The sequence below is a fragment of the Myotis yumanensis genome, unplaced genomic scaffold (assembly GCF_028538775.1).
Source record: "Myotis yumanensis isolate MYYU_CA2020_CCGP unplaced genomic scaffold, mMyoYum1.0.hap1 SCAF_19, whole genome shotgun sequence".
Classification (NCBI taxonomy): Eukaryota; Metazoa; Chordata; class Mammalia; order Chiroptera; family Vespertilionidae; genus Myotis; species Myotis yumanensis.
The window spans coordinates 9082153-9105513 of record NW_027223770.1 but is presented as its reverse complement, the minus strand read 5'-3'; the positions used below and the strand labels follow the sequence as shown (position 1 = coordinate 9105513).

Below are 23361 nucleotides of genomic sequence, written 5' to 3'. Positions count from 1 at the left end.
GAATCTATTAGAAAACATTTTTAAAAAGAGGGAAGCCCGGCCGGTGTAGCTCAGTGGTTGAGTTTTGGCCTATGAACCAGGAGGTAACGGTTCAATTCCTGGTCAGGGCACATGCCCGGGTTGCGGGCTCGATCCCCAGGAGGAGGTGTGCAAGAGGCAACCAATCAATGATTCTCTCTCATCCTTGATGTTTCCATGTCTCTATCCCTCTCCCTTCCTCTCTCTAAAAATCCATAGAAATATATTTTAAAAAATAAAAAAGGAAACATTAATGTATTTGTTCAGGTTAAATATTTAAGATTAGTTGGGCTAACAATTATAAGCAAAATAATATTCTATTAGAAAAGAAATGAAAGTAGCCTGCTGTGCTTAAATAGCTTTTGCAGTAAAAATGAATAACACGATCAGTAATGAATTTTTTTTCCTAGTGGTGGTCTACCTTATTTAGCTATTTCAACTCATTTGCAAGAGCTGCTAGCCTCAGGAATGCACACTTACGGACCGCGCCGTGGCAATGGTAATTGCATCCGTGATATGGCCACTTTAGATGTCGTAATCCCAAGTTGCATATGACTCAATGAGATGAAGGCGAGAAGGCAGCAGGGAAGTGGTCCTTTTAATATACTTTTTTTAATCCTAGAGTTTATGTCTCCAATTTTCATGCATTTCCAAGTTCCATTAATGAAGGCACTCTTATGAAATATAACTGAAATGGATGTTTAAAAATAGCGTATCTCCTTTTCTCCGAAGTCTTTCAAGACCAAATCTGTCAGCACCTGTGACGGTCTGATCAGTGGACTTGATAAAAGTGCCACGGAATGTCGGGGCTGGAAGAGGTCAGAGAAATCTCCCCCCCCCCTTTATCCCCCTCATTAACAGAAGAGAAACGTGAGGAGCCAAAAAGCAATCCTCACGCAGGAGTGAAGAATTCGGGCTGTGAACAGGCTGTGTAGGTAAGTGGCTTAATAAAGTTGGGAAGATGACCACAGGCCTCTGTGCCTTGTGAGGAATGTTCCGGAACACTTCACTAGTCATCTAAACGCCGTGTCTATTCTCCGCTTCTTGATCAGTGAGGGACCCCTGTATTGTTTGGGCATCAGTACACCCAGCTGAATATTGCTCGTTATTGAGGATGGGGGAATAATGAAGGGTTTTTCACTTTGGGGGAAGGGAAATTCTAAGTTCTATAGTTCATTTCACCTTATGGGGTGTGTGTGTGTGTGTGTGTGTGTGGTCCGCATGCCGGTGCTGGTCCTCGAACCAACTGGTCTGTGACCACCAAGTGGGTGGCTTAAAACAACAGACATGTCCTGGAGGCCAGGAGTCCAAAATCAAGGTGTTGGCAGGGCCGTGCTCCCTCTGAGACTCTGGTTAGGTTCCGTCCTTGTCTCTTTCAGCTTCAGGTGGCTCCCGCATTCCTTGGCTTGTAGACGCATCACTCCAGTTCTGCCTCAGTCCTCACACAACCTTCACCCCTGTGTGTCTCTCTGCGTGTTGTCTCCCCTTTTTGGATAGATATCCCAAAAGTGTATTTTTTCTTTCTCCTTTCGGTTTTACCCACATGTAAATGACACGCAGCACGGCATGCATTCCAGGTGGGGGGAGGGGGGAGGAGAGAAATGAGAGAGAGACAGGGAGAGAGGGGGAGAAATTGCAAGGAGAGAAGAAAGTCAAGAAATACGGGTGTAGGTTCCCATCACTGCCTTTTGGAAGATTCCACCCTGTGGGTTGGGCAGTCCAGGTCAGACAGCGGCAGCCATTCTAGCCACCCCCAACGAGTGCTAAACACATTCCGGTCAAGTACAGCGTCCACGCCCTGGTGGGCAGCATTTGAGCTCCAGTGAGTGTCCGGCTCTATTCCTATTGAAGCAAGAGGAAGTGCCTGTTTTCTACCAGCTGGATCACCCGTGGATGTGGGGTGGCGACTTCATCACGAACAGTGAATCAGGAAGGTTTCTCATGTCCTTGCTCCCAACCTCAGCTCAGGTGCAGAGGCTCCGACAGCCCCCCGTTTGCCCAGGCCCCTTCCCTCCCTTCTAACTGAGCCGCCTCGGAGGGCAGTACCAGGTCAGACCTGTTCGGGGACATTTCTCCTGTGAAGGCTGTCCGATGGCGTCTCCTAAAACAGTGACATTTAATTACGAAGAGAGGCTTTCTCTCGGTCCCGGGTCCTGACCATGGCACATGTTTCAATCAAAGGCACGCGGTCCTTGTACTATTTTCTCTCCCTTTCTCTTGCCCAGTGAGATGGTGAGACAAAAACAACAAAAAAACACCCGCGAAGAAGCCCCACCGTTTGTCTGTTTCCTTGACTGTTTTGACAGGCTTCCAGAGGGCTGTGAAGTCGCGGGCTCATTTCTCAAGTTCGGGTTCCATCAGATAAACACATTTTGATTAAACCGCCGTTTAAACTCATTATCAGCTCAGCAGTGACTCCTTTCAACATGACCTTTCCTGTTTCCTGGTTGCCGATCTTGGTTTGTGTTCCACCGAGGCTCCTAAGGGTGGCCCGGGGAAGGTGGGCATGGTGGGGAGCGGGGAGACCCCTCTTAAGGTGGGACACATGTACATTTAGGCTAAAAGAAACTACTTTATACGGTGAGTTGTGAATAGATATGATGCCAAGAGATGATACGCTGACATGGTGGTTAAGGGCCAGGATTCTGGGTCAGACCTGCCTGGGTTGGAGTCTTGAGTTCATTACTTACTTAGCCTCACTTTCCTCATCTGTAAAATGGGCATGATAATAGTGTCTGCCTCACAGGATGGCTGTGAGGGTGACTAAGGGAAGCTGGAATGTGTGGGGAGTGTCTGGGTGGCTTAGGCAGGCCACTACTCTCAGTTTCAGTCCCAGGCAGGCATGACCGGTTGTCTGAGCCTTAGCATCCTTCTCCAGGCAGCTTCCACCAGTAGATAGCTGTGTGCACACAGTACGAAACTTCTGCTTCATCCCTAGGCATTTCCTTTAAGTATTAAGTTCTGGTGGTGAGGGAGGGGGAAGATGCACTAGACCATGGGGTCAATGATATGAACAAGTTTCCCTGGACCTCAGGGTGAATTTGCTATTGCCCCCTTCTCCCACTGCCCCCCAAAACTCCCCCCAGAAGGTTAGTTCAGGTCCTCAGGAAGCCACCACCACAAGCTCCCTTTGGGGAGTGCAAATGCCTGAATAAAGTAGGGCCCAAATCCACATCCCCCTGTCTCAGATCAGAGCTACTCAGAGTGTGGTCCGCATGCCGGTGCTGGTCCTTGAACCAACTGGTCTGTGACCACCAACTGGGTGGCTTAAAACAACAGACATGTCCTGGAGGCCAGGAGTCCAAAAGCAAGGTGTTGGCAGGGCCGTGCTCCCTCTGAGACTCTGGTTAGGTTCCGTCCTTGTCTCTTTCAGCTTCAGGTGGCTCCCGCATCCCTTGGCTTGTAGACGCATCACTCCAGTTCTGCCTCAGTCCTCACACAACCTTCACCCCTGTGTGTGTCTCTGAGTGTTGTCTCCCCTTTTTGGATAGATATCCCAAAAGTGTATTTTTCTTTCTCCTTTCGGTTTTACCCACATGTAAATGACACGCAGCACGGCATGCATTCCAGGTGTGCAGCACGGTGACTTGAGGTACATATATTGTGAAATGATCCCCATAATGAGCTCAGTTAACGTCCATCCTGCAGTTTGTCTTGGTCTCTGAGGTGCGCGGGGTGCTGCAGCCTCACTCTGTGTTCTAGGGTTTTCTCAGGGGTGTCTTGTCCATGAATGGTTGTTAGCCCTTCTGGTGCGGGGAGCGAGGTTGGAAAAGATCTACATTGCCCTCTTGGTGGCATCCCTCTCTCTGCTCTTCTTATAAGGACACCAGCTATTGGACTTTTAGAGGACAGCCAAGGGCCACTCTAATCAATATGGCCTCGTCTTAATTAATTGCATCGGCAAAGACTCTATTCCCAAGGAAGGTCACATTCAGAAGTTCCAGGGGGACAGGCATTAGGGGACGCTCTTCGACCCGGTCCAGGGTGCACTTTCCAGAACACATTTTGAGTAGCACCGTCTGAGCTGGTTCCATCCCCTGTCCTGCCCCCTGCGTGGGTGTGGAGGTGGCATGAAGAGTCTCCCTGGGCCCAGCCAGTGTGGCTCAGTGGTTGAGCATCAACTCATGAACCAGGAGGTTATGGTTCCATTCCCGGCCAGGGCACATGCCTGGGTTGCGGGCTCGATCCCCAGTGTGGGGCATGCAGGAGGCAGCCAATCCATGTTTCTCTCTCATTGATGTTCCTCTCTCTCTCTCTCTCTCTCTCTCTCTCTCTCTCTCTCTCCCTTCCTCTCTCTCTCAAATTAATAAAAACTTTTTTTTAAAGAGCTCCCCCACCCCCGGGAAGATGAGTGGAGACATCCTTTGGGGAGCAGGGGCCTCCCCAGCTGGCCCCATGCTGAAGAAATGAAACGTTTCCCATCACAGCAGAGCAGTTCAGCCAACCTGATGCTGAACTTACGCTCGCCTCGTACATTTCATAATCCTACTGCTGGCTGGCGCCTCCCTGCTGCTCACAACAGGTCTGCAGGCCCTGTGAGTGGGGCTTCTTTCTCTCCTAGCGGATCATTTTCTAAGGAAAGCAAAGTAGGAGCACAGCGTGAGGTAAACGCCCTCATTAAGGAGAGGAAGACAGAATCAACAGAATTCCTTCGGGGAGCAGCTCCTAACTGTTAGTGAACGTGAATAAGTCTGCTTGACAGCAGAGGGGTCTCTGGGAGGAGGCCCAGGACAGCTCTGCAGACACGACGGAGGAACTCATTCTTCGCCGCGGCCCTGGCTCCTCCTGGGAGCACCAGCCTGCAGGCACGGTGAGATGAGCACGCTGTGAGCAGGTTACATAAGGCTGTGGAGGGGGCGGGAGCGATGAGGTCTATTTTTTTGAGCACCTGCCGTGAGCCATTTGGAATCAACCTTGCAAGGAGGGTATGTCCATCACCTGTTTTCCAGAGGAGGAAACTGAGGCCCAGCGAGGTGAAATTATTAGTTTCCGGTCGCACAGGGAGCCGGCGCCCGAGCTGGGGTTGGAGCGCATGTCCCCGACGACTCCTTTGGGTCCACAGGGGGCGCTGCCCGGAATCTGGAAGGGTCATCTGAGCCGCCTCTGTTTCCACGGGAGACTAAGATGCTACCCCGAGAAACTGAACGTTGGCTGCTGAGTTCTTCCATGAAAGAAGCTGTGATTGGCTGAGCTATATCACACCTGGGGGCAAATTCCAGCTAAGCCACGGACTAGCTGTCCTGGCCCTGGTCCTGCATTTCCCAACTTCCTTGTGTGTGTGTGTGTGTGTGTGTGTGTGTGTGAGGTGGGAGGGTGGGGTGGGGGAGGGGAGATGTTCCCTTTGGGTCCTAATAATGGGAGGTGCTGGAGTGAGATTAGAAGGTGGGAGGAGGAGAGAAATCAGGGCATTTGTCCCCTTTCCCTCTGCCCCTGGCAATTTTGCCAACTCCCTCAAGGTTCCAGCTTCCACCAGGTGACCTTCGCCACAGGGTTCAGGAAACCCCACCTACTCCCTCCATCCTTCCCTCCCTCCAGCCTTTCTGCTATTGCGAATCTCCGGTGGCCTCACCACCCCTACCCACTCCTCACCCACGTCACCAGTTCCCTGCACTGGATTCTCTCTGCTGTCAATACTTGATATGGTGTCTAACATCTCGACTGAGACACCAGCTAAGTGACTTCATGTCTCTGAGCCTTGGTTTCCCTATCTGCAAAATGGGGCTAATCATCGTACTCACCACCTAACGCATTTGTGAGGATTAAGTGAGATCATTCTCGTTAAGCCTTTGGCTCAGTTTCTGGCATCTGCTGAGAATGATCTTCCCAGCCCGGAGACTCTGGGTGGAGTTTCTCTCAGCAATTCAAGCAGCACAAGGAACGCTATAGTTAGTCACTCTGTAGAGCCTTATTTTGCTTTGCTTTTCTGAAAAGCATTGGCTCGGGGTCTGCATATTCATGAACGCCACCAGGAAAACACCTCCCCGTCCCCATCTATCAGCTTCTGCCCCTCTCGCCTCCACCCGCATCTCTCCTCACCTCCGTGCAGAGCCACGTGGACGCAGAGAAAATGCTGACCTTGCAGAAGCTCTTGGGGCCCCTGAAAGCTTGTGTGTTCTCATGAAACACAAGCTCGTCGCATCAATCTGTCCCAGAAGCTCCGGTCTCTGATGTCAAGTGTCATCCTATCAGGCTGTCGGCTAATTTTAGCCTTCCCCCTGACAGGCTCCCAGACATGCAATTAACACCCCAGGTCGCCGAGTACCAGGCGCCTCTCCATTTTGCACGATGATCGTGAGACCTTGACCATTAGCAGTGCTCAGGTTCAAAGTCCGAAAGTGCCACTCCACGCGGATGTCCCCCGCTCCTCCACAATGCTGGGGCCGCCACTTGTCCCTTTAAAATCAAAATCAAAATGGTCCACACCCCCATCCCAGGTCTGTGGGAAGCCTGTGGCCTTCTTGGGGATAGCTAAGGATTCTCGGAGGACATTTGTACTCTCACTTCTGTTTGGAATTCATGTCACGCCTTGCCTCCTGAAGCTGTTGTCTTCTCTTTGTCTTGCTCAGAGCACAGTCTCTCTCCTCTGCGCCTCGCAGCGTGACCAACATAGGCCAGTTGTGCATAGCAGACCTTCACTGAAGGTTTGGGGATGGCTGAGCTGGACCACGGCTTAAGACAGAACAGGAAACAGATCAAAATGGAACGTTTGACATTGCACCTCTCCCAGCCATGCCCACTCGAGGGACTTCCTCCTCAGTGGTCTTTCTTCCTGGGCTCCCTCCCACCTGGTGCCACGTTGCTAGGGTTCCTGGCTCCCTGATCTCCCTCTTGTCGTCTCTCATTTTGGTTTGCTGCTCAACCTCCAGATTCCACATTCATGCTACTTTGGCACCGAGGGTCGAAAACATTTCCCCCTCCGCTGGAATTTCATCTTTGTTTAGAAGGTTGTTTTGATGGGTGTTTTGTGGTGGCGGGGGAGAGAGGACGAGTTTTCTGCCCGTATGTCCTGGGACTCACCCCAAAGCTTTGAAGAGGGTGGAGAAGGACAGAGACGGGAGGAGGGGAAGAGATCCTCAGTAAGCTGGAGGGAGGCGTGGGGCAAGAGGTGAAGGCCCAAGGGAGAGCCCAGTAACGGGATTGGTGACGTCTCCAGTGGCCACCTATTGTCCATGTTGCTGGGACATACACCTCTTCTCTGTCCCCCTGTGGACCATTCAGTGACAGATGACATTGTCAGGAAATTCTGGCTCCGAGTAGATGCTTTTGAGGATGTGAAGAAGTGATGAGGCTGCGGCTGCTATAAATAACCCTCGTGCATCTGGGGGAGCACCTGTGGCATCAGGTGTGAGGGTGCTGAGAGGACCATGAGGGAATCGGCATGGGAGGTGCAGATGTGGAGGGACAGGAATGTTCTGGAATGTGCGGATGTCTAGGGATGAATCTTTGTACTTCCTCAGGAGGTGGGATTAATGGCAGCCTGTGACAGTCAGGATTATTCAAGGAGCTGTTTTCATACAGTTATTTCCAAACTGTGAGCAGGGGTGGGAAAACCAATAAAAAATGGTGCTATATCCTGGGGCTGTTACCAGTGGGGTTCATTTTCCTGCAGGTCTGAAGGAGACAGTCCGGTTCTTTGCTGGGTGAAGACTGCTCCTGACATCACAGCTCCCTCACTCCCTCCCCCTCTCCCTTCTTCTCTCCCTCCCTTCCTTCCTTCCTATTCCTTCCTTCCTTCTCTCCTTCCTCCTTTCCCTTCATTCTTCTCTTCTCCTCCTCTGTCCCTTTCTCCCTGTTTTCTCTCACTCTCCCTCTCTCCCTTTTCAAAACAAATTCAGTGCTCTTGAAACACCTACTATGTGCTCTTGAACACCTACTATGTGCTCTTGAACACCTACTATGTGCTCACCCTGGAATAAGACAGACACATTTGCCCTCATGCTCCCCTTTGTGACACATCCATTAAACATTTTTACAATTAAACAAACATGTGATCACAGAATTCTGCCACAGATTGTTAGAGAAGAAAAGTACCCCTCTCATTTTATGAACAAAGAAACTGAGGCACAACCCTCACAGCCTCCCAGAGTTAGGGAGGGTCTGGAACCCAGGTCTCCCTTCTGCCCCCATTGCTCAGCCCCAGCCCACACTGCATTGCTCTCAGGCTAATTAACGATGCCCTTCTTATATAAGAGAAGTCCCTGGGAGCTGTAGGAGATCAAATATTTACTTTCTCAACATAGCGAAGTAAGTGAAATGTGGACATCTGTCTCCTTGTGAAAGTAAGGCCGCGAGGACTCGGACCAGGGGGAGGTGGTTCTGCAGTGCCCGTCCCGTTTCTCTGCTTCCGTCTCTGACAGTTTCTCTGCTTTGCTCTGCCTCCATCTCGCTGTTTCTGCCAGTTTCTGTCTTTTTCGATCTCTTTAGATGTCTCTCTGTCTCTGGGTCATCTCTCGCCGGCTCCCTGGCCTCCTGCCATGGGCGCCAGCCAGACCCAGTTACTTGAAGTCCCCCCCCCCAAAAAGTTCCACCTTCTTCCACCCTCACAGCTGTTGCACCTGTTCCCTTTTCCGGGAGCACTGATACCTGTCCCCTCCTCCCCAACTCCCGCCTCCCTTATTCACCCTCCAGGTCTGAGTTTAAACGTCACCTGTACTTTGAGGAACCTAAGTTCCACAGAACGGGTTTTTGAGTCAACCCTGCTGTATCCCTTGAAACTTACTTTTAAAATGGATTCCACATGATTCTTTAAAATATATTTTTTTTTTTTTTTTTTTTTTTTAACTTTTTTTTTTTTTTTTATTTTTTTTTTTTATTATTTTTTTTATTTTATTTTTCGCTTAAAGTATTACAAAGGGTATTACATAAGTGTCCTTTCCCCCCCCCCCCCCCTTGACAAACCCCTACCTTCCCTTACCCCCCAGTGTCTTATGTCCATTAGTTATGCTTATATGCATGCATACAAGTCCTTCGGTTGATCTCTTACTCCCCTCCCTCCTGCCCCCCAACTCTCTCTGGCCTTCCCACTGCAGTTTGACAATCAGTTTGAGGCAGCTCTGCCTCTGTATCTATTATTGTTCAAAAGTTTGTAATGGTCTTTATTATCCATGAATGAGTGAGATCATGTGGTATTTTTCCTTCATTGACTGGCTTGTTTCACTTAGCATTATGCTCTCCAGTTCCATCCATGATGTTGCAAATGGTAGGAGTTCCTTCTTTTTAACAGCAGCATAGTATTCCATCGTGTAGATGTACCACAGTTTTCTAATCCATTCATCTACTGATGGGCACTTAGGCTGTTTCCAGATCCTAGCTATGGTGAATTGTGCTGCTATGAACATCTGGTTACATATATCCTTTCTGATAGGTGTTTCTGGTTTCTTGGGATATATTCCTAGTAGTGGGATCACAGGGTCAAATGGGAGTTCCATTTCCAATTTTTTGAGGAACCTCCATACTGCCTTCCATAGTGGCTGCACCAGTCTGCATTCCCACCAGCAGTGCACAAGTGTTCCTTTTTCTCCACATCCTCTCCAGCACTTGTCGTTTGTTGATTTGTTGATGATGGCCATTCTGACAGGTGTGAGATGGTACCTCATTGTTGTTTTGATTTGCATCTCTCGGATGATTAGTGACTTTGAGCATGTTTTCATATGCCTCTTGGCTTTCTGAATGTCCTCTTTTGAAAGGTGTCTATTTAGATCCTTTGCCCATTTTTTGATTGGATTGTTTATCTTCTTTTTGTTAAGTTGTATGAGTTCCCTATAAATTTTGGAGATTAAGCCCTTATCAGATATGACGTTGGCAAATATGTTTTCCCAAGAGGTGGGTTTTCTTGTTGTTTTGTTGATGGTTTCTTTTGCTGTGCAGAAGCTTTTTATTTTGATGTAGTCCCATTTGTTCAGTTTCTCTTTAGTTTCAACTGCCCTAGGAGCTGTATCAGTGAAGAAATTGTTTTGGCATAAGTCTGAGATTTTGTTGCCTTTGTATTCTTCTAGAATTTTTATGGTTTCCTGTCGTACATTTAAGTCCTTTATCCATTTTGAGTTTATTCTTGTATATGGTGTAAGTTGGTGGTCTAGTTTCATTTTCTTGCATATATCTATCCAATTTTCCCAACACCATTTATTGAAGAGACTATCTTGGCTCCATTGTATGTTCATGCCTCCTTTGTCAAAAATTAATTGAGCATATTGGTTCGGGCTAATTTCTGGACTCTCTATTCTATTCCACTGGTCTATATGTCTGTTCTTGTGCCAGTACCAGGCAGTTTTGAGAACAGTGGCTTTGTAATACAGTTTGATATCTGGCATTGAGATCCCACCTACTTTGTTCTTTCTCAGGATCGCTGCAGCTATTCGGGGTCTTTTTTTATTCCAGATGAATTTTTGGAGAGTTCGTTCTAGATCTTTGAAGAAGGCCATTGGTATTTTAATGGGAAGTGCGTTGAATGTATAGATTGCTTTGGGTAGTATAGACATTTTAATGATGTTGATTCTACCAATCCAAGAACATGGTATGTTCTTCCATCTGTTTATGTCTTCCTCTATCTCTTTTTTCAACGTCCTGTAGTTTTCTGAGTAGAGGTCTTTAACCTCTTTAGTTAAGTTTATTCCTAGGTATCTTAATTTTTTTGGTGCGATGGTAAATGGGATTGTTTTTCTAATCTCTCTTTCTGAAAGTTCACTATTGGTGTATAGAAATGCCTCAGATTTCTTGGGGTTAATTTTATATCCTGCTACATTGCCAAATTCATGTATTAAGTCTAGTAGCTTTTTGATGGAGTCTCTAGGGTTTTGTATGTATAATATCATGTCATCTGCAAATAAGGACAGTTTTACTTCCTCTTTTCCAATTTGGATGCCTTTTATTTCTTCTTCTTGCCTAATTGCAATGGCTAATACTTCCAGTACTATGTTGAACAGGAGTGGTGAGAGTGGGCATCCCTGTCTTGTTCCTGTTCTTAGGGGAAATGGTGTTAGTTTTTGTCCATTGAGTATGATGTTGGCTGTGGGCTTGTCATATATGGCTTTTATTATGTTGAGGTATGATCCTTCTATTCCCACCTTTCTGAGAGTTTTTATCAAAAATGGGTGTTGGATTTTGTCGAATGCTTTTTCTGCATCAATTGATATGACCATGTGGTTTTTTTCTTTCAATTTGTTTATGTGATGTATCACATTTATTGATTTACGGATGTTGTACCATCCTTGCATCTCTGGGATAAATCCTACTTGGTCATGGTGTATGATCCTTCTGATGTACTGCTGGATCCGATTTGCTAAGATTTTGTTGAGGATTTTGGCATCTATGTTCATGAGGGATATTGGCCTGTAATTCTCTTTCATTGTGATGTCTTTACCTGGTTTTGGTATTAGGGTGATGCTGGCTTCATAGAATGAGCTTGGAAGTGTTCCTTCCTCTTGAATTTTTTGTAGTAGTCTGAGGAGGGTAGGTTTTAGTTCTTCCTTGAATGTTTGGTAGAACTCCCCTGTGAAGCCGTCTGGCCCTGGGCTTTTGTTTGCTGGAAGCTTTCTGATGACTGCTTCAATTTCTTCCATAGTTATTGGCCTATTGAGGTTTTTAGATTCTTCCTGATTGAGTTTTGGAATGTTGTATTTTTCTAGGAATTTGTCCATTTCCTCCAGGTTGTCTAGTTTGTTGGAGTAGAGTTGCCCGTAGTATTGTTTAACAATCATTTGTATTTCTGTGGGGTCTGTTGTTATTTCGCCTCTACCATTTCTGATTTGGTTTATTTGGGACCTTTCTCTTTGCTTCTTGGTGAGCCTGGCGAGGGGTTTGTCAATCTTGTTTATCCTTTCAAAGAACCAGCTCTTGGTTTCATTGATTTTCTGTATTGTTTTTTTGGTCTCTATGTCATTGATTTCTGCTCTAATCTTTATTATCTCCTTCCTTCTGCTCACTATGGGCTTTTCTTGTTGCTCTCTTTCTAATTCTTTGAGTTGTAGAGTTAGATGATTAACTACCATTTTTTCTTGTTTTTTGAGATAGGCCTGTAGAGCTATAAACTTCCCTCTCAGGACTGCTTTCATTGTGTCCCAGAGGTTTTGGATTGTTGTGTTTTCATTGTCATTAGTGTCCAGGATGTTTTTAATTTCTTCTTTGATGTCATCGGTAACCCAGTCAATATTTAATAACATGCTATTCAGCTTCCAAGTGTTTGAGTATTTTGGGTTGTTTTTATTGTAGTTTATTTCTAACATTATGCCATCGTGGTCTGAGAAGATGCTTTTTATGATCTCAATCTTCTTGAATTTGTGGAGACTTTGCTTGTGACCCAATATGTGGTCTATTTTTGAATATGTCCCATGAGCACCTGAGAGGAATGTATATTCCGCAGCTGTGGGGTGTAGAGTTCTGAAGATGTCAATTAAGTCCATCTGATCTAGTGAGTCATTTAGGATTGCTGTTTCTTTGCTGATTGTTTGTCTAGCGGATTTATCCAGTGATGTCAGTGGTGTATTAAAGTCCCCTACTATGATTGTGTTATTGTCGATATCTCCCCTGATATCTTCCAGAAGTTTTCTTATGTATGTGGGTGCTCCTGCATTGGGTGCATATATGTTTACCAGGGTTATATCTTCTTGTTGTATTGATCCCTTTAGTATTATGAAGTGGCCTTCCTTATCTCTGGTTATGGCCTTCACTTTGAGATGTATTTTGTCAGATATAAGTATTGCTACCCCAGCTTTCTTTTCCTTTCCATTTGCGTGAAAGATATTTTTCCATCCCTTCACTTTCAGTCTGTGTGAGTCCTTTCCAATGAGGTGGGTCTCTTGTAGACAGCAGATGTATGGGTCATGTTTTTTTATCCATTCAGCCACTCGATGTCTTTTATTTGGAGCATTTAGTCCATTTACATTTAAAGTTATTATTGAAAGGTACTTGTTTGTAGCCATTTCTTTTTTTGTGTGTGTGTGTGGCTGATTTCTTTCTGAGCTTGATATTTCTTCTTTTACACCAGTCCCTTTAGCATTTCTTGCATGGCTGGCTTGGTGGTGATAAACTCCCTTAGCCCTTTTTTGTCTGTGAAGCTTCTTATTTCCCCTTCAATTTTGAATGATAGCCTTGCTGGATAGAGTATTCTTGGATTCAGTCCTTTGCTTTGCATCACTTTGTAGATTTCCGTCCATTCTTTTCTGGCCTGATGTGTTTCTGTTGAGAAATCATTTGATAATCGAATGGGAGATCCCTTGTATGTTACTTTCCGCCTCTCTCTTGCAGCCTGTAAGATTCTCTCTTTATCCTGAACATTTGCCATGGTAATTATGATGTGTCTTGGTGTGGGTCTTTTCGGGTTCACCTTGTTTGGGACTCTCTGGGCTTGTGTGACTTTTTTCTTCCCCACCTCAGGGAAGTTTTCTGATATTATTTCTTCGAATAGGTTTTCTAATCCATGTTCATCTTTCTGTTGTTCTGGCACCCCTATTATTCGTATGTTGTTTCGTTTCATGTTGTCCCAAAGTTCCCTTAGGCTCTCCTCCTGTCTTTTAATTTTTTTCTCCATTTGCAGTACAGTTTGAGTGTGTTTTGCTTCCTTGTCTTCTAATTCACTGATTCGGTCCTCCGCTTCTCCCAGTCTACTGTTGATACTTTCAATGGTGTTTTTTATTGCAGCTAAGTCGCTCTTCATTTCTTCTTGGGACTTACTTAAGTTGTTGATTTTTTCATCTGTTTCTTCTAGCTTCTTGCATACGTAGTTGAGTTTTTCATCTGTTTCTTCTTGCTTCTTGAACATCCGGTGCATGTACTCTAGGAACCTTATTCTGAATTCTTTTTCCGTCATGTTGCATATCTCTGTCTCACTTAGCTGCTTTTCTGGCGAGTCCTCCTTTTCTTTCCTTTGGGGGTTTCTTTGTCTACCCATGTTTGATCTCACTGACATTACTTGTTGTTGAATCGTTCAGTGGCTGGACCCTGGGTGGCAGTGGCTGCTCCCTGGGTGGCAGTGGCTCCTCGGTCTGTGGTTGCTCCTTGGGCGGTTGTGGTAGCAGCGGCTCCTCTGTTGATAGCAGAGCCTCTGATGGGTGCTGTTCACAGTTGTGGTGGCTCTTCTGGCTGGTGGAGGGTGGCTTCAGACTCAGCAACTGTTCCCCAGGCAGAGCGTGTGGTGATCAGGAAGCCGCTGTTGCTTGAATCTGTTGCGTTGATTTAGAGGCACAAAATACAACACAACAAGGCACAACGTACCAGGCACTGAACACTATTGTATTTACGATATTACTAACCCCAAATAAAGGTGGCCACCCGAGCTAAGAGAGTTGGGAGGTAAGGGGGAAAGAAGAGAAAAAGGTAGAAGAGAAAAAAGCAAGAAAGAAAAAAAGGAGTGCAAAAATGAGATTGGAAAAGGGAGGGGAAAAAGAGGAGGAAAAAAAAAAGAAAAAAAAAAAAAGAAGAGAGAAAAGAGAGTGAAGTGTAAAAGGGGGAGAGACTATTTATGTGAGGAGGAAACTCCTATAGGACCGCCACTAATACCAACAAATTGCAGCAACAGATTCCTGGAGATGAATACAAACTACAAACAACCAATAATATCAAGGGACGCAAGGGGACAGAGAAGCGCAGAAATAACCGGGGGGGGGGGGGGGGGGGCGGGGAGAGGGAGGGGCAGGAAAATAAAAAGAATAAGCAGTCTAACCTTACAAACAATCAAAAAAAGAAGAAGAAAAAAGAAAAAAAAAGAAAAACAATATACTCGTCAATCAGGCAAACAATGATAAAACAATAGAGAGAGAAAAGAAGAAGAAGAGAGAGAGGAAAAAAAATGGATAGTGAAGGAAGATAAGGGAAAGGTGTGTAAGGATTTAGAACAGGGGATTGGACGTAGGATATTTAAGCAGGGTTAAATTTTGACAGAAGGTAAAAAGAATAGGGAAGATCTAAAGCTGGAGTAGGGTAAGAGAAACAGGACAGCAAAAGGGAAAAAGTGGGGAAGATTGTTTAGCACAGAGGCAAATTGAGGTAGAGAAAAATGTTGCTAAAGGAACGATGAAAATAGAATGGAGAACATTAGTCCCAAAATAAAATAAAGACAAGATAAGATGACACTTTAAAAACTGGTAAAATGGTAGCGGTAATAATACTAGTTAAAAATAAAAATGTAGTAGCTGAAAGGGCAAAATCGGGTGATGGAGAAAAAGAAAAATGAAAAAAAAAAAAAAAAAAAAAGAAAAGAAAAAAAAAAAAAAAGAAAAATGTTTTCTTAGTTAAAAGGAGAAAAAGTAATTTAAAAAAATAAAAATAAAAATGTGCATTAATGCAGGTGCTTCAGATCTTCTACTCTTCTTATTGGCACGCCCGGAATTCAGGAGAATGTTGACTTTCTCTCTGATACACTGCTCCTCCTTGTTGCAAGCCACAGTCCTTATTGCCTTATCTGTATTTACAGAGGAGTCAGTTCGTGGCTCTGCCTCTGGGTGGCAGTGTGTCTGGGTTGACCTCCGAGGTTATAATTTCTCTCCGACCAGTTCTCTATTGTACCTGAACCAGCTCCGCCCAGAGGTGGTTCCCTCGGCGCCACTCCCAGCTCTGTTTCCCAGGCTCCCCAAAAACAATCTTCCCCTACAAGCTCTGCTAGTGACCCCAACTGGGCACTCACATGCACTGGGCTCAGCAATCAAACTCACAGAAGTAAGAGGAAGTGTGCAAACTAGAGCCTGGGAAGCTGTTCGAACTCGCAGGGTTCCACCCTCCAGAACCGCGCGGAGTGTCTGCGCGCGCTCAAGCCCCTGGCATCAACAAGTAGCCGGTTATCAGGGAAACTCTGAGGCAGCCCTCATGCATCCAGTCCAACTATGGGCTCATTATAGTGTTACCTTCTGGCAGCAGCCCTGCGGGAGCCCTCCCCCCTTGCAAGACACGCTGGCCTCTATAGGCACGGATTTTGGAGAGCGCGGATTTTGGCGGACGCAGATTTCCCCCTGCGCCTGTGCGCGCGTTCCTCGCTCAAACCTGAACTGCGAACCGCACCTTTGAGGTAAGTCTAACCTTTCCGTGGAGGGGTGCAGGTCTCCCCTTGGCTCTTGCAGTCGCGCTGTTTGCGAATCGTTGCCTCCGGGTCAGTAGCCGATCTCTAGATGCCGGTGAACGCTGCCTGAGATGGCGCGGTCTCGCCGCTGCGCTGGCGCCCAGGGGGAGGTTTCAGCCTCAATCTCTAACCATCCGCATTTTTTAGGAGTTTTCTGTCTTTCCTGGATGCAGACTGTCTCTCAGCTGAACCTCCCCAGCTTGATCGGGCCGATTGTTACCCGTTTCAGCTGCTCGCCCCTATCTGGTCCGGGACAAAGCACCAACACGTCTGTCTAAGCCTCCGCCATTTTCTCTCCCCCAAAATATATTTTTAAAAATTGATTTAAGTGACGAATAGAGGAGAGAGAGAGAGAAACATCAATGATGAGAGAGAATCATTGATTGGCTGCCTCCTGCATGCCCCCTACTGGGGATCGAGCCCGCAACCCAGGCATGTGCCCTGACCAGGAATCAAACTGTGACCTCCTGGTTCATAGGTTGATGCCCAACCACTGAGCCACACTGGCCAGGCTTCCTCAAAACTTTTAAAGGGATTTATATGACAACTAGAGGCCCAGTGCATGAAATTCGTGCATGGGTAGGGTCCCTAGGCCTGGCCTGTGATCAGGGCTGATCTTCCCTGGCTGCCCGCAGCCGGCCTCACCCCCTGCCACTGCCCTTGGTGTGTGGGGCAACCAGCCGGGTGATTAGGGCCCTGCTGGCACCAGCCTCGACCTGGCGCCGCCTGCGTCTGCCGCCACCCACCCGAGTTTCCCTGTTCCCCGTTCCCCATCAGGCAATCGGAGCCTGCCGGCTGGCGGGAGGGATAGAGAGGTTGGCCAGCAGGCCCCGATCAGGCGACTGGGGTCTGCGAGCTGGGGGCAGCTCCTGCATTGAGCGTCTGCCCCCTGGTGGTCATTGTGCATCATAACGACGGGTCCTTCTGCCATCTGGTCAATTTGCATATTACACTTTTATATATATATAGATGACAAATCAGTGACTGATTTCATTAATTGCATCTAGATCCGTGCCTGGTGCATAGCAAGTGCTGAGTAAATACTTGTTGAATGAGTAATTGAATACATAGAAAGCCCTCCCTGGTCCCCCAAATCTGGGTCTGTCCCCTACAGCATCCAGTACTCCTGCCGTCATAATCTTTATCTTTATTGTAATTGCATAGTGTATTGGTCAGGCGGCCGTAATATGATCTCACCAATAACTCAGAGGTGACTGGACTCGGCCAATGCCTGGCCTTCACAGTTCTCCGTGGACCCATTCACCTGTGTCCACAGTGGGCCTGCCATCTTCAAGATGTGGCAGCAGGGATTAAGGAACACAGAGGCACAGAGGCACTAGATGATTCTAATGCGTGGAAAGATTTAGGAATTGTCACCACTGATCCCAAACAAATTAATGTTTGAATGAATGAATGAACGAACAGATTTGCCCTCAGGTGTTGATGATCTATACCGGTGGTTACAAATGGATATCTTGGGAGATGGTATGCTTTGTTTGGCTTCTATGGGACTTAATTTTTATTTTATTTGCCAAGATTTAAAAGCCGGAAGATATCATGTAACTTTTTCTGCCCATAATACTTTGGACTTTTGGGCCTCAGAAAATTTCTATGGTCTGTCAACACTGGGATCCTTGAGATAGACATGTGCTCTCATATTTGCCACAGTCCCCACCACGCCCTTATGCTCACCTCTCACCGCCCTCACACAATTGGTGCTATCTGGAGCTTAGAGGCATTTACCTCTGATTCTCTTGGTCTAAGTAACCTGTGTGATATCGCAGAAAGTCCAGTTTATCCCAGAGTCAGTCTCCATTGAGAGCCATAACAAGAGATAGAGAGAGAGAGAGAGAGAGAGAGAGAGAGAGAGAAAGAGAAAGAGAGAGACTGAGATTGAGATTCTCAAGGGCATTCTAGGCTACATATTTCTCTTACCTGCCTCTTCAATCCATTTGATTCAACAGCCCCAGTCCTACCCCTGGGAACAGAAACACATGTTGTCGATTTCATCAGTGCTCTGGGGTGTGGGCCGAGGGCTTAGTGGGACAAGGACTGAGCCGGGGTCAGGAAGCCTGGGTGCTTTCCTGGCTTTGCACTATCTCGCTTTGTAATCTTCGACTGGGGGCCTTGGGCTCCCTGCTCTGTGAAAGGGAATCACTGGGATTCATTACCTTTCCCTCCCTTTCCTGCTCTCGGACCCAGGGAGTCTGGCTCCACTGAAAGAATCCAGAGGTTTTTCCCTTTGCAAAGAGCTGTTTCTGAGCTAGAGACCTGCTTCGCATATGGCTCATCCCTGAGATGAAGCTGCTCACACATCTTTTCCTGATAGAAATCAACCATTTGCCAACTTTGCTCCCGGCCATGCAAAGCTATGCGGCAGTTAATTAAGCCAGCAAATAAACGATCATCAAACACATCCCATTAACAGGCACGAAAAGGGAGATTGTGTCTCTCAGGCACAAACTTAAAAATGAATGTCTGCCATCTTTTGAGGAAGGCCTTTTAGTTATTTATTTTTTAAATCTCTCATCCGGGCCAGTAGTTTGTTGATAACGAATACAGCCAGAAAGAGGTATATTCAAAACCCCGGTCTGCCATGGACTGACTGAGTCAGGTTTTGGAGTTCTCCCCCTTTTCCCTAAAGGAATCCGGCCAAGGAGTCCAGATGTCTCTATTTGCAGGACAGCCTCGCGATGGGGTGCTTAATAATGCATTCTTGTCTGGTCACCGTTGAGGTCGCTGTGCATGAAAAGTAGTTCCGGAAGGAAGGGGCCTCCCCTCTCCTTCTTGCTGAAGGTGAGAGGTAGCCCGGAGGTGGATGCGTTTCTCTCAGAGCCTCTGCGTGGGCCTGTCATCAGCCTGCTCACCGTGCATTTTTATCTTTGTGGAATGTGCCAGAGCTGGACAAAAGCAGAGCTGTCAGAGTGGACTTTGTAGAGTCCCTGTCTCAGTTGGGGTCCCTTAGATGCAGACCTGAAGTCAGGGATTCAAGTGGAAGGGGTTTATTTGGAGGTGACACAGGGTGGGGAGTGGGGAGGTGAGAGAAGGGAGCGAGAAGAGGGTGAGCCACCGAGCCGGGCATTACTGCGGAGCTTAATCCCATGGGAGAATTCAGGGAAACTGTAGAACAGTGGTTCTCAACCTGTGGGTCGAGACCCCTTTGGGGGTCGAACGACCCTTTCACAGGGGTTGCCTAAATACATCCTGCATATCAGATAATTACATGACGATTCATAACAGTAGCAAAATTACAGTTATGAAGTAGCAACGAAAATGATTTTATGGTTGGGGGTCACCACAACATGAGGAACTGTATTAAAGGGTCGCAGCATTAGGGAGGTTGAGAACCACTGCTGTAGAGTGTGAACCTCAGTGGACCCACCCAAGGGCTGAAGGAGCTGGGGTATTTCTATACCTACTCTATCATCATCATCATCATCATCATCATCATTGATTGAAGGTTGCTCCCCAGGGATTATCCACTGGGTTAATTTTCTGATACTTCGCCCTGCCATGAGCAAGGGTAGAGGTAGAGGGGGCATGTAGGGTGCACTACAATGATGAGGCCCAAGGAGAGATGATGGGTGGAGGGCACAAGGCTGTATGTGGCCAATATCCAACCTTCCATCTTTATTTATTGACGAGAGAGAGAGAGAGAGAGAGATCAATTTGTTGTTCCACGTTTTCATTGGCTGCTTCTTGCATGTGCCCTGACCAGAGATGGAACCCGCAACCTTGGCACAGAGGGATGACGCTCTAACCAACGGAGCCACCTGCCCAGAGCCCCAACCTTCCTTCTCTTGACACGTGTCCTGACTTTCATTCCACACAGTCTCTATTTAGCCTTTGGAGGAGGCTAAAGCCCCCACTCCCGGATCTAGGAATGGGAATATGCAGCGTAGGCCTCATGCTATCATCATAAGCCTACCCCTGGAGAGAGGTGTTGGTTCAGAAGAACGCCCGGGGGTCACTTGGGCTGCTGAGAGTCAGGGGGAGGCTGGGAAGGATTTCCCACTCTCCTGAGAGGACTTCCAAAGGCATCCTTCTCTCCCCCCGTCTGGACTTGGCAAGGAAGCACGCAGCCTTGGGAGTTGTCAGGGACCATCTCGAGACCATGAAGGAGGGGCACGTGAAGATGAAGCCAGCACCGCAGGAGACGGAGAAGAAACAGACGTGAACCCCGGTCTCGCCATGTTGCTGTTGAATCCAGCTGTCCTTGACACATAGTCCTTCTTAGGACTTCTGATTATTTGAGCCAATGAATCACTTTGTTATTGAAGTCAGTGAGGTGGTTTTGTTGTTGTTTGCAACTGCATACTCCCTACATGATTCAAATGAACACACTCAGTTTGGGGAAAGGGGGGATAAGTGAGAATGTGGGCTTTCTCTTGTGCTGGTGGTTGGATGATGAGCTGATACGACTGTTCTGGAAGCCGAGTTAGTAGCAGGCAGCACAGTGCGATGACTGTGAGCTGGCCTTTTGGAGGCAGGCAGACCTGGGTTTTATTCCCGGCGCTGCCAGTCGTAGCTGTGTGACACTGAGAGTGTCTATACCTCTCTGAGCCTCCGTTGTCCTCGCGACAGAATGAGGGACAATACAAACACCAGCCTCATGGGATTGTTCAGAAGGTACAGGAAGGGGAGGCTTGGCAGGAACTCCATGCTCAGTGCTGGCCAGCGAGAACGATCATTCCTGTTAGGGAGAGAGTATGTGGTCACGTGTTCTCCGATTGTGCAAACGCCCTGACTCAGCAAAGTGGACTTCCAGGAATTGACCCTCAGTAAATAATCAGAGAAGGGCCTGAAATGTGCATATGAGAAATTTCTTTGCACCGTCATTGAAATGGGGGGGAAACAGGGAAACAACGTACATGCTCAATGGTGAGGTCTCTCGTATAGCCATTAAGGTGAAGCGATGTGATGTATTGGGTCCTTGAAATGATGATGCATATTGTAGTGTGATATTCTTTACACATTAAACGGGACGAAGTTGGATTTTTCAGCGGCATACCGAGATGGGTGCTGCTTTTGAAAGTAAAAAGATGCATGCATCTTTTTTTTAAAATTTAGTTTTATTGCTTAAAGTATTACAAAGAGTATTACATATGCCTCCTTTTTTTTATTCCCCCTTGACCTTCCCCCGGCCTCCCCTACCCTCCAGTGTCATGTATCCATTGGTTATGCTTATATGCAAGGATGCAGGCATCTTAACATTAAGGTTTGCTCTCTTTGGGGTAGAGTGTGGGATTATGGTTCATTTTCAGTGCCTATTTTCCATGTTGGTTAGGTGTTTAGTTACACAATGAGCACAGATGACTTTTATAATCAGAAAACACATTTTAACAAAATTTATTTTATTTATTTTTTTGACCTTGTCATTGAAAATCATTTCAGGAGCCATTATCATTATGTAAACAGTATAATCACCATTTCTAGGGTTTGTTTTTTTCAAATCCTCACCTGAGGGTATGTTTCTATTGATTTGAGAGGGACATTGATTAGTTGCCTCTCGTACTGGCCCTGACCAGGGATCGAACCCACAACCTTTTGGTGTATGGAATGAGCTCCAACCGACTGAGCCACCCTGCAGGCTCTAGGGATTTTTGTTTTTAATGTTTCATTTCTCCCAGAATGAAACACCATTTGTTTATTTATTTGTGTGTGTCTAGAAAGGAAAAATGATTATTTTGTGTGTTTTATTTAATTTCAATTTTTTTTTTTTTTAGTTTTTAAAGTTTATTCGCATCCCCCACCCCCTCCCTTTGGCAGCCATGGCTTGATTTCTGTGTCTATGGGTAAATTTTTTTCTATTTTAAAAATACAAATGAGGTTCAGTTCTCTCGACCTGTAAGATTGACTCGTGCCCCTCGTTTTCCTGCATACAAAGTGGCTTTCACTCCTCCCCACGGAAGGCAAAGGCCCCAGAAAGGGTTTCCTTTAACCTTAACTTGTTCCTCGTTGCTAAAGTAGCATGTGCCCCTCGTAAAAAAAAATCAATTATAAAAAAATATATTACTCTGTCCCTGCACCTTCCCCTCTCCACTACGTCACTCCCACATTCAAAATGTGTGTATTTTTAGCTTTTCTATGCACATACTTACCTACTGTGTTTACTTCCTATGTATGTATACGCTAACACATACCTCTCGTATTTCTTCTATCCCAAGTCGCCAGCACTGGTAAGCTACTCTTTTGACGTAACAGCCTCTTAGCAAAGAAGGCATTATAGAAGGCAAGTCTTCACTTCAAAATAATTGGAAGATATTTGGCTCTTAAAAATCAAAGAACTAGCATGCATAGATATATTGTTTTTTCTTTATTGATAATTTATGTACAAAAATGCACAGGTTACTGCAGTTTGATGAGTTTTGATATATACTGTTTTTTTTAAAAAAAACAAACAAACATAGGACCATACTTTATGGACTTTCCTACAAGTCACTTTTTGCATTTAGCAATAGATCTTGGGTATCTTTGCCCATCTAATAGCCGCCTCGCACTCCATCATTGTAACCGTATGATCATTTATTTCCCCAAACTCCTTCTGATGGACATCTGGGTCGTGTCCAATTCCTTTGCTGTTGTAAACAGTGCAGCGAATCTCCTTGTGCATCTATCCTGGCGTCCTTGTGGGAGGATTTTTCACAGGTGGATTGTTATTGATGTCCAAGCGCGATCGATTCAGAGTGCTTCGCGGAGGACGCTCAGGAGATGGGCTCTCTGTTCTCAGAAGGGCACAGCCAGGCCGACATCCACCTGCTCCTGCTCCCCCCCTTACGGTCCTGACCAGGGACCTCGCCTCCACACCACCCCCTCCCAAAGGTGAGGGGTTCTGGGCAGAGCCCACCTGGCTCCCTTCCTCACCAGCCGGTTTCGTACCCAGTGAAACCGTATCCACTCCACCGGGCACCTTGGGGGTTTGCACTGATCAGAGGGATGCCAGCTCTGCTCTGGGCTCTTGGGCTCTGGGATACAGTCGGGAATTGATGGCTGTGGCCCCCATGCTGAGGCTGACGTTCTAGTGGAGGAGGTAACAACCAAGGAAACAAACGAATAATGCAGAAAAGCACGTTAGCCACTTCTCAGCGCCTCACCTGGTCACAGCCACGGTGGTGGGGACATGCCTAGGTGCCCTGCTTTACAAACAGCCCTCTCAGCTGCAACGGCGAGTGGGGAAATGTCTCATTGGAAGAGCATCACGTATTCCTATGTCCCGTGCAGTCTGCAGAGAAGCATGTTCCTCTCTCTCCATAGACCCAGGAAGGTTCTGGGGTTAGTGATTCCACAGAAGGAAATCC

At 46.7% G+C, this 23361-nt stretch overlaps 1 protein-coding gene across 2 annotated transcripts in view; it reads left to right on the top strand.

The window, feature by feature from the left end:
• The window catches only part of RPH3A (rabphilin 3A), a 144576-nt gene that overhangs the window by 39729 nt on the left and 81486 nt on the right, over positions 1-23361 (top strand). The window contains exon 1 of one of the 2 annotated variants that reach the window (XM_070399830.1): positions 4807-4828. The exons of the other annotated variant lie outside the window; for it this stretch is intronic. The gene's annotated coding sequence lies outside the window, so the exon portion shown is untranslated. Of the gene's footprint in view, positions 1-4806; positions 4829-23361 lie in introns of those variants that run through there. 2 annotated transcript variants of the gene reach the window in all.